Source organism: Amphiprion ocellaris, chromosome 20 (assembly GCF_022539595.1).
Source record: "Amphiprion ocellaris isolate individual 3 ecotype Okinawa chromosome 20, ASM2253959v1, whole genome shotgun sequence".
NCBI lineage: Eukaryota > Metazoa > Chordata > Actinopteri > Pomacentridae > Amphiprion > Amphiprion ocellaris.
In genome coordinates, this window is record NC_072785.1 from 15,613,706 (window position 1) to 15,631,351 (window position 17,646).

General features: G+C 40.0%; 1 long non-coding RNA gene across 3 annotated transcripts in view; it reads right to left on the reverse strand.

Moving 5' to 3' along the window:
- LOC111578966 (uncharacterized) overlaps positions 1–17,646 on the reverse strand; it is a 38,892-nt gene that overhangs the window by 13,603 nt on the left and 7,643 nt on the right. Inside the window, exon 3 of one of the 3 annotated variants that reach the window (XR_002747038.2) lies at positions 15,171–16,008. The exons of the other annotated variants lie outside the window; for them this stretch is intronic. This is a non-coding gene — a long non-coding RNA (uncharacterized LOC111578966). Of the gene's footprint in view, positions 1–15,170; positions 16,009–17,646 lie in introns of those variants that run through there. 3 annotated transcript variants of the gene reach the window in all.

The following is a 17,646-nucleotide window of genomic DNA, read 5'->3' on the forward strand; positions in this document are numbered from 1 at the left end:
TCTGCATAATACACAGTTACAGATAGTTATCAGATGAGCGATCACCTGATCACACACTTACTACAATAGAGGCTTTCAATAGAATCAATTAGTGTCAACAGATCTGACTCCACCTTTTGATAGACCCACCACTATCTCCTCCCCCTTCTCTCTCTCTAAATTGGGGTGAATGATTCACTCTGCCCTTCACTTCTCCACCCTCATCCCATCTTGCTATACTTATTTGAGTTGCATTAGGTCTCCAATTAAAATTAGCAATGTTTTATGGTAATTCTTTAAAAAAAAAAAAAAACTCTGTTGCAGTGGGAGATAATTATCTTGATTATTCAAGATCTCATACCCAAGATGCACAGGGCACAGCCTCCAGTGTTCTTTGGGGTCGTTCACACCCACAAATGGAAATAATTGAAATGTGGCAGTGAAATGTTTAATTATTGCTATTTTAAACACGACAGAACGTAATGTAGAGTGTGTCATACTAACATTACTGAGTATGATAATCACACATTTCATTCAGGCTGAGAGTAATTATTTCTGTGGTGATTTAAATGTATAACTAATGAAATGTTTATCAAGAACATGATTCATCACACTGAAGAAACCCCTAATTTAATTCCTGCCTGCTGCAGCGCAGACAAAGTGAATCTAGTCTCGGTTATACAAAGACAAATCCAAGAACAATAAACAACATGAAGTAGAGCCGCATCGAAAACTGGCAAGCCTAAATACTGTGTAAAATAGGAGCAGAAAATACGCAGTATCATCTGATGATGTATGATATGTGCAACACCCAGGCAGCATGATGGAACAGTGGCTGGTTTTGAAAAAGACTATCCAGCAGGACACCAAAGGAAACATGCTGGCCTGATATAATCTGGAATTCTCTTAATAACAAGTGTAGGCACAAGGGCACTGGTCTCAAAGGACATCATCTATTATTCATCTGAAGATCTCATGAATTAACAATGAGATAATAGAACCATATATGTTTTACATCATTTACAGGAAAAATACTATTATTACAAACAGTGTCTTATATTTTTTAACAATTAGAATTGTAAATGGAAATGTAGGTGTTGCAATTTTTGACTGAAATGAATTTAGGCGGCTAACTAGGCAACACAATCAAGTCAGTCTTCAGACTTCAAAAATGATAAATTACTTTGTACAGCTGATTGTATTTGACAGCTGTAAGCCTTTCATATTCCCATGAGACACAACCATTTTTAAATGATCCAAAACCATAACACAACTGTAGCCCTCAGAAGCTACCGAATAAGAACCAAAATACATCACACTCATATTCTGTTTCCCCTTGACAAAAAAAAAAACATGAAAAGACCTAAACTTCCAATTAATTGATCCCATTAACAACTACCTCCTATTCAGGGAAAGCCTGATAGTCTTGTGTTCTTTCCCACAGACCTGCACTGAGTTCCACACATTATCAAAAACCCATCATTGAGCAACACCAGTAGACACAGTAGTTTACTTTGACTGCATCTACCATCCTGCTATAAACACTCATTAGTTGTGACTAAATGATAACCCGAAGGGCTGAAAAATGAAAGCCAGCACTAAAATGCAAATTGTCACTTGAGGCTGGTTCAAAAAGCAAGTCGATCCTCAAAGATCTCCATGTTAATACGACTGATTTTACATCAGAAATAAACCTGTTTACAGCCTTGTACAAAAGATAGTTTTGGTCTCTTATCCCTGTTCATGACAACTGTATGATAGATACATTTCTATATAACTCACCTGTTGAATTTGAATTACATTCATGCATAATTAATTGTGCTGGTGCCTTGAGTGACAGGTTGGTGCGATTATAGCACAGCCCAAATCCCTGAGATGTTTGCACGGTTGCCTCAGCTTCACTTCCTTGCTCTCTTTTGGATTACTTGTGAGTTAGAAGTAGTCAGGATGCAACAACATTAACCATCACACCGAGCTTTACCAGACTTGGTCATAGCCATGCTTGTTACATAAATGCTACGTTGACAAGTACCATCCACCTTAACATGTTTCCAGACAAAGCACACCCCACCACAGACTGCAACAGCACTCCACAAGGGCTGCAGCCTCCCCAAGCAAGGCAATGTACCTGCTACACCACGAAAATTGCTTAAGAACAGGAGAGCTCAAGGTGTTTACCCAATCTCCCCAGATCCCAATCCGATAAAGCACACACGGGATGTACAGGATCGAGTCTGATCCACAGAGACCCCACACTGCAACCAACAAGACCCAATGGATCTGGTGCCAACACTCCCTTGGCATTCACTTGTCAGACACCACAGGACTTCCACAGAGGTCCCATGTCCATAGACCAAGTCAGAGATGTTTTGGTGGCATGAAGAATACCTACAGAATATTAGCCAGGTGGTTTTAATATTGGTGCTGATCACTGTGCTAATGCATTGTTGGTTTTGATTTGTTGACAACAACTAAAAGGTAGAATATATCCAGGCTTACTGTTTAACATAGACAGGACCTGGTCATCACACACTTTCATACTTGAGGTCAATAATAAAACATTCTCATCTTCATATTCATTAGCATTAAAGGACCCCATGAAGTTATCCATCTGTCTTTGTGCTGGTGAGGGCAGATGTCTTTCACCCTATGGTACACCTCTCACCCTATGAGCCTCCCTCTTCTGAAGCAGGTCTTTTAATTAAAACATTGTACTATACTGTACCATGTGTGTAACACCTCACTTTCCATTAAAGGAGCAGCTAGAGCCCAGCATCAAATTGAACAGGATGCAAAGGACCTGCCGGGACAGAGATGTGATAAGAGTAGACATGATACAAGCAATTCACTGCAGGGCGGAGTGAGGACATGGAGATAAGGCACACAGTCCAGCTGTCCATGCCTTAATGTGAAAGAAAACAACTGAGCATGAGCAAACAAGAAGGAAATTTATCAAAGACGAAATTAATCAAGAAAAATAATGTAATTTAGGGGAAATCTAGATTAAAGAAAGACAATACAATTCACCCTTTTTTCTGAAAATAGATTTCTGTAGACCTTGTTAGTGGTTTTCACTTGTCAACCCACAAATAGGCAGAAGAAATACAATAACTAATCATGTTTTATGTACATTCACACAGAGTGACGACCACATGTGGAGTCACTTTGACATGCCTTGCGGCTCTCTGCTCCTCCTTTAGAGTGAAAACACCCAGAATCAGTCACAGAAACAGATTTAGCAGGCATCTGTTTCTTGGTGTGAAAATGTATAACATTTAATTGTATTGTTAGATAATGTTTTGAAATGAACTGATAATGAATCCTAATTCAAGTCCAAGTTGGTTCCGGAGTCTGGTTCAGTTGAGTGTCGAGCACTAGGGCTACATCCACTCTAGTACGTTGCTGCTTTCAGACAGAGAACTTTTGCTACGTTTATTCCTTGGGTACAGACTGTTCAGCTTTTGGAAACACTGTTGAACCTATTTTTGGGTCACAAAACTCTGGGAATGTGTTTTAGTCTGGATGGGCAGAAGAGATTTCTGGAAACAATAACGCAGACGTTTGCATTTGCTTCCTGATTGGGTCCTATAGTCACTACATGGCCCTCTCCGCTTTATCATGTCATGATTCCCAATCTAAGTTTTCTGCTGCCGTGACTGCCTTATGACCATGCATTACTTTCTTGTGTGGTCTTCCTTTTTGCCATTGCTGTTCTTCCTCTGTAGTTTTTCTTACATCTAAGCAACCAAACCTCTGGGTCTGGTTTACACCACCATCCATATTCCAAGTGTACATGAATGGTCACATGTTTGGAGTTAGAGATTATTTCAGAAACAGCACTAAAATGTTTGTCTGGATAGGATGAACATTTTTCTTCTACAATACCATTTTATAGTGAAATCGTGCTGGTTTGGACAAACCCTATAGCTTTCATTAGGCCTTAAACTAATCTTTCACTCCAAGGTTGGAACTTAACTTGCAAATACTGTTAAACAACAGGTTTTGATTTTTAGACAGAACAGACACATCAGCTGAGGCAAAGCAATGCCTCAGAGTCATTATGGCTTCAGCTAAGCAATCTGGGAAATCACCTAATTAGCAAGTTGAATTGTATCATAGTGGTATTACTGTGGTTGGTTACAGGCAGACCGTCACACCTAGTATATCCATAATCTCTGAGCAAACTGATGTTTAGAGATAAGATTTCATGTTATTGTGCAAAATGAAACTGATTTTAAGAGGTGAGAAAAATGAACAGACATTTATATGAATTTTCCCAAATGCAAATAACTTGCACATGTGTGTAGGTGTTACATTGGAAGTGCATATGGGACAAGATTTGCGTACAGGTTTTCCTCTGGAGAATACAATTATGGAACAATTTACACCCCCTCATGTTTCTATGCTGCATTTGTCTTTAGCAAAGTGCACTTGGGTTGAAATGAGGCATGGTGATGGCTCCTGTTTATGAACACTATCAAAACGCAGCTGAATTGTCTGCCATATGCTCCACTGTGCTCAGGTTTCCCATCAAAATGGCTTCAAATTAGAGAGAATTCATCCCTTGTGTTTCTATTTGATTTGGGCTTTCACTCCAAGCCCACTTAGTCTCAACATATTGCTGCTAATTGGTGTTTTTCTTTCTTGCCAGGACGGTTGCCACATAGCTTGAGCATCTCTCATGTCTTATTGTTTGAATGTCTACAAGACGAGCTCCTGTTCAGCTGTTAACTACATGCACAGTACGACATTTAATACTGCCGCCCAAGTAATTGTTTTCCACTAATGCTTCTTCAGATGAGTGACTGAAGAGCAAGGGTAAATCTCCTGCCGGTAGTGTGTAATATGTCTACAAACACTGTTTAACAATGCCTGATGAATATTCAGAGTTCTCTTGCCCAGGCAGGAAATCCCTATCAGCCATTTTACAAAGTATAACACATAATTATGCCACCTCTAAAATGGAGATCTAACGCCCAGTCTTGTCTGATGCCCCCCAGCTTTTAATTAACAAAATTACTGCATACTTCTCCCTCCATTGATTACTGCTATGGGGACTGATTATTTCTACACACACACGTTCACACAGAGAATTGCTGCAGGTGGGAAAAGCAGTGTTTCAATTGTAGGAAATCATGAAAGTTTTACACTGACAAAATGAAAGTACAATATAGACATTGAGCAGTGTTTGGGTTTTATTCTACTGCTTGACCCCATTTGCAAATGAAAGAGTTCAGTTTTGCCAATGAGGGTGTAAATGTCCTCCAAGCAGAGACGGGAGACGGTTGTCTGGCTACAACTGCAGCCACAGATCTCTGTCAGTGACGCCAAAACACGACCCATCCACAACCACAGACTACCTGTTTCTGATTAAAGCCATGAGGTGGAAACCACATTCACCCCACCTATACAAGGTTTGTGTGAGGAGACAGGCAGGAGCTGTTGAAGCTGCATCCACAGCCCTTTATAGAGATGGACAATTTGAACCGGAGAGAAATCACAAGGTCAAATTGACTCAGACTTGATGGAAATGTGCAGGCAGTGTTTTGCCTCTCAGTGCTCAAGGAATGTCCTTGGTAGTGTGTGATGTGAACAAGATCATTCAGCAGCACTTGTGAATGTGGAGATACTGAACAAACTGGTTCTGGTTTCAACCTCACCCTAAGATCCTATGCAATTTGAACCAGTGGTTTTATGAGCTAAATAATATACTCCAGCTTTTCACCACACCTTAACTGAAAGGTACTAATTAAAGGCAATTAATGAAATATTCAAACTCTTCCTGATGTTACACATTTAGAAAAGGATAGAAACAAACATCAAGAGAACATACTCTTTAAAATAATCTATAACAAAGATTTTAAAAAACTAAATCATTACAAGGTGTTAATTCCAAGCAGGGATCTACTTCCATTTACTGCAGGGTTTACAAATACTCACATCATCATACAATATGAGACTATGCCTGAGGCTTCCTTTGAGCGAGCTGCAGGGTTGTGCTCTCGGAATTACTGTAACCTAATAAGCACAATGAAAGGTTGATTTTTAGACAAGCCCAAACAACAATTACAAACTTGTAGACCAATTTAAATACATACTGATGTGCATACCCATTTTTAAAACTAAGTCTCCTGCTGACTGAACTATAAACTTTGTTTTTCTCTAACATCACAAGACAGATCAGCTGGTGACACATCTGTCCAAACGCTTACTGTCCAATATTTCCATTCAACAGAGCACAATTTTGCAGCTGTATGCATATGGCACCTTTTGTGACATTCAGAAAAAAGGGTGATTTGCAGTCTCTCCACCACAGTGACATTCAACAACACTGGTTCCATGTTATGATAGGATCTGCTGCCTGCCCCTCTCTCCCTGCCCCGCTCCTCCTCTCCTGGGCTCTTGGAGAGATGGTGCAGGCTGCGGCTGCCACAGCCCTGCTGTCAGACTGCCACAGCGGCATCTCTCTCCCTCTCTCAGCCCATGGGGTACAGCTGACAACACATGATCTTCAGAGCCAGAGAGCCAGCTCGAGCACAGCAAGAGAGCCTTCAGCTAGTGCTGACATATTCCAGGGCCCATTTCGCCAGATGGAGTTTTTACAGGTACCGTTTGGGGTAAAATACCTCGCTTGAGGGTACAGCATCTGGTCCATCACAAATTGGATGGTGCACCCCGTCTCCCCTCCTCCGTCTCACATCTCCAACCCCTATCACCTCACCCTTTCTTGCCTTTCTCCTCCTCCATTATGTAGTAGACAGGCACTGTCCATCAGAATCTTTGTAAATAAAAAAGCCCTGCTGTGAGCGATACACGGTGCTGGCAAAGCATTACAACATTGATTCATTTCAGATAAAGTTTCAGTCCATTCCTACCAATATAAAGCACTAAGCATCTCATGCATTGCACCAACAAATACAATTCAGCTACACTCAGATTTTTTTCTCCTTTTCTCAGTTAACGTCTACGAGATGACACAGTGTTAAATCTCATTTCCGCAGCAACTTGAGCCTCATGGACCACTCCAAGTCTTCATCACTCACAGAGCGTTCAATAACCTTGGACTCGTATTTCTCTGGCAGTGATTTAACGACTTGCAAAATTATACTGCGGTTGGTTGAGCCTGTGTCGATGCTGATATCTCTACTCTTTACTGTCCTGTGTCCTGTCAGCCTACTCATGTTATTTATCATGACTTACGCCATGACACATGAGCAACGCCCAATCGGCCATTCATCTCCCTGTTAAATAATACGTGCCAGGCTGGGTCCAGATCAGAGGAGCAAGGTGAGCTATGAGGTTTTGAAAACTGCAGCACATGAATTACTGCCATCAAAGGGTTCCTCTGAACTTGTGCCACTGTGTGCCTTGCTAAGGCCTGACAGGCTGTAAAAATAAATTTACACATGCAAGGCATTTACTGTGGTTAGATGAGTGAGCTGTTTAATCCTGTTAGGTGCAATTTGTATACAAAATACCCATTGTGTTATGCAGGAACGAGTGTAAATCCTGAGCTCAAATATGGGACGAAACTGAGAGAAGACTAGACAGCAAACAGACTTCCTGTTTTACCCTAACTGTCTTTTCACACTCCTTTGTTTAATATGTTACAGGAAAGGCTAAATCAGAGGTTCTCTGCATAAAACACTATTGGAGAGAGGAAGAAGAAAATCAATATTTGAAGAGTCTGTGCATCTTAAGTAGTCTATGACAGAAAAGGCATGCATATTCCACTAAATCTGAATTATTAACAATTCTATGGTTTGTCTCACTATTGGAACATAATGTCAGAAATAAGAGAAGACAAAGGCAACATTAGCTAGTGGCAAAAACCTGTATTTAAGGTTTCAGCAAGTGGCATTCATTCGGTAGTATGTCATACGAATGTGTAATGAAAATGTAAATAAATTTTAGAACAACTAGGGGCTGTGATTATGTTCAATATTACTTCAAGAAATTATACATGAGCTTGCAGGCAAAAAAAAAACCTCACTTAAAATATATCAGAGCTCATGTTTATCTTAGGCCAACACCCCAGTTTACTGTAAATGTCAGCTATTCCAGGAGCATTCCTTCCAGTTGATATCCCCCCCACTCTACTTATTTACACACTAATCAGAATTCAGTGCACACCACTCCTTCATGGTAATTACTACATACTGCACATTGCTGAAAATGGATTCACTGAAAACGTGGTGGAGCAGCTAGAACACATGAACATTACATAAATACTGTATGCATGCAATGATACACATTTGCACTGGAACATGTATGGGCATTGTACAGAGCTCAACCTGCTGCAGAGCTGCAAAACTCTTCTGCCAGAATTGTGCTCTGTAGTAGTGAGGCTGTAGGGAACAATGTGGAGGCAAATAACACATTTGCTTGCCTCCATGATGAAGGCGTCATTATTACCTGAATATCAAATTCCATGGTTATGTTACAAAAATCTAATTTTACTGATGTGACAGGAGACTCGTAGAAAAATGCGTTAACAAAAACACCAACATCACACAGGGATTTGAAAACTGAATTTTGTTTTGTTATGTTATTTTAAGGTCTGTAGGTGGGAATTAAATTCTGCAGACAGTGAAAGATGAAGACTGACATGGTAGGCAGAGATATTCAAGTTCCTTGTTGGAGGCCTAGGAAAGTAATGGTGATACTGAGGAATTTAAATGTTGTATACGATAGTACATAGCATTTAAAAAAAAAAAAAAAAAAGATAATCCTTTTATGCTTTTTTATGCCTTTGTCACGTCTCATGAAGACATGATGGACAGCGCCTAAAACAAGATTAACACTGATATGACAGCAAGACAATCATGGCAGACAAATGGCCAGTAATTCAATCACTGGTGCAGGACATGTCATGTCAGTCAGTCTATTGACTCTGACAGGCTGCGCGAGGTGCTGGCAGACTTACATTGACCCGGGGCACACAAAGTGCTGATGCATCATTGTGCAAATTGGGATGAGTCTGGTCTCCTTCACCTTTGACCTGCAGCTTAGGAAAGGTAGCCTAAAACTCCAAAGAGAATAACTTGGTGTGCTTACTCTTAATCATAACATAGTATTTCTCAAATTACTAGTGCCACAGTAATTTCTTCCTTAAAAAAACTACAGAGAGTATGAGTAAATAAATATATAAAATACCATAACTAATAGTTAATTGACACCAAGAGGAAAACGGTATAAATTAACACCACTTGTAAGTTTTCTCGACAACCAGTGTTAGCGATCTAAATTATCCACAACAAAAGCTACAGCTAACACAGATACAGAAGCTGATAAATGTGAGCAGAGAAATATTAGCTCAAAATATGAGGAAGACGGACAAACTAATTGCAAATAACATTCTATATCCTTTCAGCGCTCATTCCCATCACAGCTCGGATGCATACACAGCCACCCCAGGTCCAGATGCCATTCATTAAATAATTAACGTCTGGCTGAGATGAACTTTGATTTAATTGATCTGGGCAAGCCTGGTGGAGAAAAATTGATGGACCACCGTGTTTAGATTTGCTTCCAAACTGCAAGAGAATCACTGTGTCTTGAGGATTTATTGAACACATTACAGCAGGAGGCAGAAACAAGGGTCTCTCAGCAGCATGACTAACATCACAACAAAACAAGACCATAGTTTGCATTTAGGTAATTACGGTTCACAATGATGGACACAGTAAACACTGTCGATTAATGCCTATGTTCATCCGCCATGATGTGGATGAGACACACAGCCCCTATCATGCCATTAATTTTGTGGAATATAAGGCCTGTTGGTAATTAAAACATGTTTTGACCAATTTCTTTCCTCTTTTCCTGGGGCACTAATAATGCATAGGTGCCCATAAGGGAAGCTCAACTAACATCAGAGTGTCTGTATATCGAAGGGAGGTGGGAGAGTGGGGTTCTATAATGAAGGACTCTTAATCCATTTTCTTTCCTTTGTTGAAAGGCACAAACACAGACTTTATCAGAATGAAGACAGAACTGAAACCAAGACAGGCATGTACCAGTGACAGACTGCACAATAAGTGAGGGCACATGAGGATGGGTGAGGGTAAGTGGTGATACCTGCACAGCTTGCATGAGGCAGGTGTTGCTGGCCTCAGGGGTTGGACTGTCTTCCATTCTACTGTACTTATTATTAGTATTCTACCACCCAATGCATGCAGAATAACACTGTACACATACACAAACATGGGCAGACAAGCGTACACACAAAGAACAGAGGTGGATGGGGGTGGAGACTCAGGCAAGACTAGCGAAAGAGACGGTAAAAGAAAAGCTGCTGCTGCTGCTGCTGCTGTTGCTGCTGCTGCTTGTGTAAATTGGCTGCTGCTGCCTCCTCTTTGCCAGATTAACTCCACAGGGCAAGGAAGAGAAGGAGGGAGGGAAGGAGTGTGAGTGGGGGGCTGGGTTCTGTCCTTTCATCAAAGGGCCTTTCTTTCCCCCCTTCTTTTTCTTTTTCTGTGTGAGGGAGTGCCAACTCCAGAGTGGGCAATCCATTCTATGATTGCATGTCAAGAAGTAAAAGCTACATTGTCTAGACTGGAAATCACACCTGACAGAAATAATACGCTTTGCCTTAAGTCTTGCAAAACATTAGGCATCAATCTAACACTTTCACAATTTTGTTTAAATTTAGTGCAACAATAACAAGCTGTAGAATCTGTATGGAAGTCAGTTCTGCGGGTGTGCTTAAAGTAAAGGCTGAGCACTGGAATAACAATGTATTCTATGCATCATCCTCATGTCCTATTATTCTAATTTCAGCTCCTCTGCAGAGTGTTTGGGTGTGCTGTTTCCAGCCCTACGGCCAGGATGTTTTAATCTCTTGTGCCTGGCCTAAGGCCATGAGGCTGACCCTCACCCTGGGGGACAGGTCTGCTGACACTCCTCTGCTTTCTATTGTGAGGCGGTCACATCCCTTTGTCAAATCCCCAGCCCACTTCTGTCTCCTTCTCTCCCCTGAGTGGGTGTAATTACATTAAGGAGTCAATCCATGCTCAACCTTCCTTTGCCCATATCTCCTCCCCATTGCATATCTTGTTGTTAGCTTTTCCATAATCCTGACCTAAGGCAATAATAATGACCTGTGTCCATGGGCCTACCTCCCTTTATCCCCAACCTTTACCTTCATCTCCTCTCAAGGTAATGTTATACACTTCAAAAATGCAATTATTAAATAATTATAAAATATCTGACTTCAGTCTTTTGCTTCTTCACTAAATATGATTCCATCGAGGATTTTGTCAAGAATTCCGCCAAAGCTGATTTGCATAGCTTTGGCAGAAAAGGGGAAAACATGGGCCAAATTCAGATGTGAAAAAGAGATGTAACATAATTTTCTAGATTATACATAACCTGTAAGACAAAGATATGGTTAAGTAGGCCAAGTGGATGTCAATGACTGATCCTTCAGTAACAACCTTAATATGAAAGACAAGTCAAAGACAAAGGGAGGTGTAGCCATGCTTTTTGTAGATGAATTATGTCTTATTCAATGTGGAAGGGTTGAAGTTCACCCTTCTAATCTGATCAGGGAATATTCACTCTGCGTGATAATTGCTTTAGCACCCAACCTGTAGTTGTAATTACATCATTTGTTTAAAATCGGCATTCGGCAACTGTTAATCTAATTCGATATGAAGTGGGCGAGCACTGCCGTAAAGTTGTCTTAATTACGTTACAGGGTATCATTTTCAGAAAATTTGTTGGGATTTCCGCAGCTGTAAATGGACAATTTTCTAGTGTGCAGTGTCTCTGAGGAAATCACAGCCTGATCAGACATGAAAATATAGCATTAGTCATTGCGGTCTTACAGCTACTTTACAATGAAATACATGGCATAACAAATGAGCTATTCATTCTAATGTGGAAATGGGGCACATTTGAAGGAACAGCACTATTTCATATGGTGTACAATAAAGCATTTGAGGATATTATTGAGCTAAAAAGAACATGTCACCAAAATTGTTACTTCTACAACTAAAAATGTGAAAATACTGCTGTAATTTCCACTTGCATGAATGATCTTATGAAAGATCTAAATGTTCAGTCATGGACAACCATAATGAATAATTCTCCATAACCCTTGCACTGATCAGGTAGGAGAGATCAGTACAGTGTATTTGGAAAGTAAGAAAGAGAGAAGAAAGACTTTCCAGCATAAAGCTAAGGCACCACTACTTTCTTCTTCTTATACATATGCTTCAAAAATATTTATCCATCCTTTGTGGGGTGAAAACAATGAATTTTGCATGGCTTCTCTCCAAAGACAAAAGTGCCAGGTTTGTGAAGAAGCCTGGCATTGTGGCGCCCCCCAGAATCCACTGCAGACCCCCCGCAAGGAACCTCGTCTGAAGTTACTCTGAGAAGAGAGGAGATGCCTGACTGCCTCATCGAGACCCTGCTACTCCATATTCATGTGTGGATGGGAGGGAAGACTCTCATCAAACACAGCAAAAAGTCAAACCCAAAGCACCTCCTTTTTCAGATTCGGCAGTCTATCTGATGTTTGCTCGGGTGCATTGTCATGGAAAAAACAAACAAACAAAACATGCCCACCACTGTGTTTTCTTCTGTGGTGCAGAGAATTAGTCCAGATTCACTATACAAACTGAAATATAAACCAAGAAGTTCAATTCAAAGACTTATCAGACAGAAGAACACCGCACAGTGTAAAAAAAATGGATTTTATAACCACACAACACTTGTGAGTTAAACAGAAGACAGGTCAAGCCAGTTTTACAGTTTACTATATATCCCAGAACAATAAACTGAGCATCTCACACTGTAGTGTGGTGAAAGTTTAGCGAGCAGAAACATTTGATGCATAAGACAGTGGTCTTGGGATACATATGGCATGTTCACATATATCGTAAACCAAAGTGCTAAATGTTCATATTCAAGAGCAGTATAGATAGTTAGGAGGTATTTTAACAGGCAACAATACGCACCAAGCCCCTCTGTGTGTTTCATGGCCTTGTCAGACAGAATGAACAAAGAGTTAAGTTACCTTCAGTACAGATTTCAGCTGCTGATTGCGCCATTTATATGTCTTCTGCTTTAACCTCTCCACATATATATATTGTCAAAGATACAAAATTTGAACCTAATAAACAAGCATTCACCATTTTAACACTACTCGGTTTGGCATTTAAATACTGAAACTAGCAACATAACGTGGTTACATTTTTCTTTTTCTACATCAAATCATATTGCTCTGACCATCAGAGTAAAACATCTTGGGGCAAACCCTGCAAACTAGGCAGTAAACTAATCTAACAAAAGTGGCTACAGAGGGTTTAACATGTGCACACATTTTTCAAAGTGAAAAGATGTAAGAGCTTTCCTTCAACATGCTGAGAATGGAGAGGCTTCTAAGGTTCATGTCTGTTGCAGCTGTGCACTAGTGCCTGTCATCATCTCAGCAAAGATAAACTGTTTGCGTGTAACTGCATCCAGCAGTCACATGAGAAGTCTGAGGCTGTTAACACCACAACACAACTGCAGCGTAATATAAAGGATAATCAAAGCGTGGAACAAGACCCCAACCAAGAATCTACAGTGTTTTTCTCTTCTCAAGAATTATTTGTCTTTTTGACTTCAGCCGGTTGTCATCATGTTACCTCCTCTATCAGAGCATTTGGAGGTTTTATGGTGATGTGATTTATATGGGCTTGTGGCACGTTAATGATGCCAGGGAGTCTTGCTTGCCATCCATATTCATGAACAACTGTGTTTAGGGAACTGTGGAGAGGGAAGGAGGAGGAGGGACACCACACGTCCGCCTGAAGTCTCCTGAGCACAAAGTCTGGATGGTGGAGCTGTTGAGGCCTCCAGTTCACACGCCTGTAGGCACAGACCCACCTGTCCACCCAGACTAGTCGCATTCCCAGAGAGAAGATATGTGATCACAAATGAACAAAGAAACAACATGCTGAGATCTGGATGTTCAATGTCTAACTGTCGAACTTTAATCTCACACAGTAGCTCCCTGCACAGGCACTTCAGAATATAGGCGGCTCATTATTTTTTGTGTTGGACAATCAAAATGGGTAAAAAGTGTTTCTCAAAAAAGGCAACACTGTAATCTTTATATTATTATTTAGAGAAGCTTTGTCATTTCAGCAATTAATTTGCATTTTCACACATACTTCTATTACCAGATGTATTTTATTACTGTCCTTGTCACAAGAATAAATAAAATGTTTGGCTTAGTTGTTTTTTACCCAGAAAATTATGAGCCATAAATATATAAAATTGTCAAAACAGGACAAGATAAATGTGCTTCTGCTCTAACAGATGTTGTTATAATACCTTATAGCTGTGGTCTTTTCACAAGACAAAACCTCACTGAAAGATAGCACTGTAGTTTGCACTTGGAGCAACAGGTTTTAATAGTAAGACTTACTTTCTGTAATCTAACAGGGAGGACATCATCAGCTACATATCATGGCAACAGATTGGGATTACTGTATACTGCTATATACACAAACAACATGATAAGCTGACCGCATGATTCAACAGATTTAGTTTCTCGTTATTTTACTGAAATAACTTTGTTACAACTACAACCACTATATTATATTATCAACATATAAACAAATAAAAACAATGCACTAAAAATGTTTTTACCTTTAATGTGACTTTTAATGCTGTTAGGCCAAAGCCGTCTTTTCAAGTACCTGATTCAAGCATCCACGTACAGAAGTGTTTAGATTGGTATCAGTGTAAAACCTCCATCCATTGTTGTCTATTTCAGTAGAGAAGTCATTGAGATTTCACGTCCTATTAACAATCATGATCTAATCAATGAGCTGTGCTTTAAAACAGCTGACAGCTAATTGTGTGGGCAGCTCTCCGTGTGCCGTGCCATTCAGGTAACCAGTGGTAATTAAAGAGGAGGAAGAAATATCTGTTGAGGGTTGCTTATAGCACAACAGGACCAGTACAGAGTGAATTGCATGGCTACTCCCGGGTGAGGCCTAATTTGTTCTTGAGCAAATCAATAAAACCATTTCATCTCGGTTGCTATGGAACAACATATAGTAAAACACAATGAACATTACCTTGGGGACATTGACACCAAAAATAATCTTACGGTTGCCATTTTGAACAATGCCTTGTTCTTTTGGAAAAGAAAGAGGCTGGGCATCGTCAAGGACACTATGTTTCGTTCTATCCTCAGAGGAGTTTCATTATTGTCAGAGAACCAGAGTCAAAATACTTTCTTGTAGCACAGTGCAAAAGAAAAAAAGCACTTTGTTGTAAAAGTGATCCTCTTTACACAACACCTAACCAAACAGAATTATAATATATTCTATGATACCAATCATAAAACCAATCATAAAAAATGCCTGCTACTCTGGTTTTAATACCTTTGGGAATTTACATAACTTCCATATGAGGATCCACAGAGAAATATAATCACAAAAGAAAATAATTAGCAGGGTCCTTCTGCAGAATAAAAGTAATTCACGGTTTATCTAAAATCCAGAGATCATAATAAATTATTCATCATTTTAGAACAATACACAGATACATGCCTCTGCAGTTTCACAAATTCAGGTTTTCTCCTATGTTAACTCATAATGTGTCACTGTCATCCAAAACCGTATGCTGTGCTTCAGTCGCCCTCATTACTGCAGTGGTGAGAGGTCCTGCACTCAAGGTACCATGCAAGTCTATGTTTGCACCAGCGACAGGACAAAGAGGTCATGCTCTAAAGTAAAGTAGATGAAAGTAGCAGTTGAGTTCTGGCAGCAGATAGATGTTGTTGACATGTAGTGACTGGTGGCAGCAATGCTTTTCAAGCTGTGGACGAAGGTCTTCATGTTGAAGTGTCAGCACACTGACAGAGGCTGGGAAGGAAAGCCATCTCTCATTGTGGTTGTGTTCAGCTTCAAAGTCTGTCACTTAAACAAGACTGAGTGTGTTTCTTCTGTTTTTGGTGTAGTGCAACCAGCACCCAACATCCACAGGTCAAGAAGCAGAACTGAACGCCTCCTGTATAAACTACATACAAACACATTTCGTAAAAGATGGATTATGTTCATTTTGTCGTTTCTTTAGAATATTGTTACACGTAACACATTTAGTAAAATGCATAGCTTTGTGTTTGCAATCAGATATTTTTTTATGTCATAAAAGGTATGTGGAGAACACAACGATATACCTTGTTTTCCGCCCAAAGTGCTGGGATTAAAAATGAGTCTCCTACTGATGTATTGTGTATTTGAACAGTAGACAAATGATTTCTATTTTTATGATTGCTCGCCTTTCTGAAGCCCAAACCAGACATGAGTAAGAAGGATCCAGTCTGTCAGTAATTTAGGGAACACATTTATTTTCCACCTTCTTCTGGCTATGAATGAATAGCAATGAAAGAGAAGGGGGATTGTAACAGCCTGCCAACCAACTCAAATAGGCAAACAGCAGGACATGCGCACCCTGCCAGACAAGTCGCCATCACAGCAACTGTTGCCACGGCGCAGAGCTGCCAGCCTACGTTTGATTAGTGTGTTTCTTGGATGTGATTGGCTACAGCATGAATGGTGAGGCAAAGAAAGGTCTTAAATTTTGTGTAATTAACCCCTTCACTCGCACATATTCCACTTCAGACACTACAACTACTGACAGCCTCCTGTCAGCAACCTGCACCAATCACAGTCTAATGTGGGAGACAGAGAGGGAACACAAAGACAGTGTTTGGGCTGTCACCGCTGTGGCGCCTCTGAAACTGTCTGATGAGACAATGCACTGTATCTCAGTGTTGACAATGAAAGGGCCCCTCACTGCTGCAATGGAAACGCCTGAAGAAAAAAAACACCTTGCAGCTATAATCATCATCATCTACATGTGTAAATGAAAACAGCACACATAATCAAAAAGGTGTGAGTGAGGGGTAAGAGAAAGCATGATGGATAGAACAAGGCTTTGTCTCATTGGTTGATTAACCTGAAGGTTGGACCGTAACTATTAATTATAATTTTTCATTCATGGTAAACAAGCACTGTAAATGCAGCACAAAAAGCTATCACAATAAGTTAAACTACAATAGATGCCAAACACAGGAGTGGGTATATGATATTATGCACATCACATTTAATTTCTTCCTTTAAAAAAAAAAACCATATAGTACTACTAATAAATCCAGACAGAATTGCAGCTTTAGTCTATGAGAAGCTTTCCTGTGAATCCTACATCACTGTAAGAATGTAGATATGAGACCTTGTTCTTCAAAGTTGTAATTTTCAGAAAATTAAACAATTTTACAGACACAATAGCACTTATAGTTGCACTTAGTTATCTGCCAATTTTCTACGCACGTCGACTGTTGTGTCTGAGGTGTGCACACAACACTGCAATTTGGTGTTCCACTTCTCAGTGAACAAACAAATCAAAACAGTATATTGTGGTAAGATTTCTCACACTTGAAGGTTTGTCGGTGCGCATATACTCAGTCTTCACAGAGGCGGAGAGCTTGATTCGATACATAAGGGTTTCTCAGAAAGCAATCAAAGCCCCTCTCAACAAGATATACCACAATATATTTCTTTTTTGTAAAAAGAGAAAGAAACTGTGTTATCAAATGAGGACAGAAAATTCAATTCAGTTTAACACTACCTGAAACCACCTTAGTCTCTACAGTTT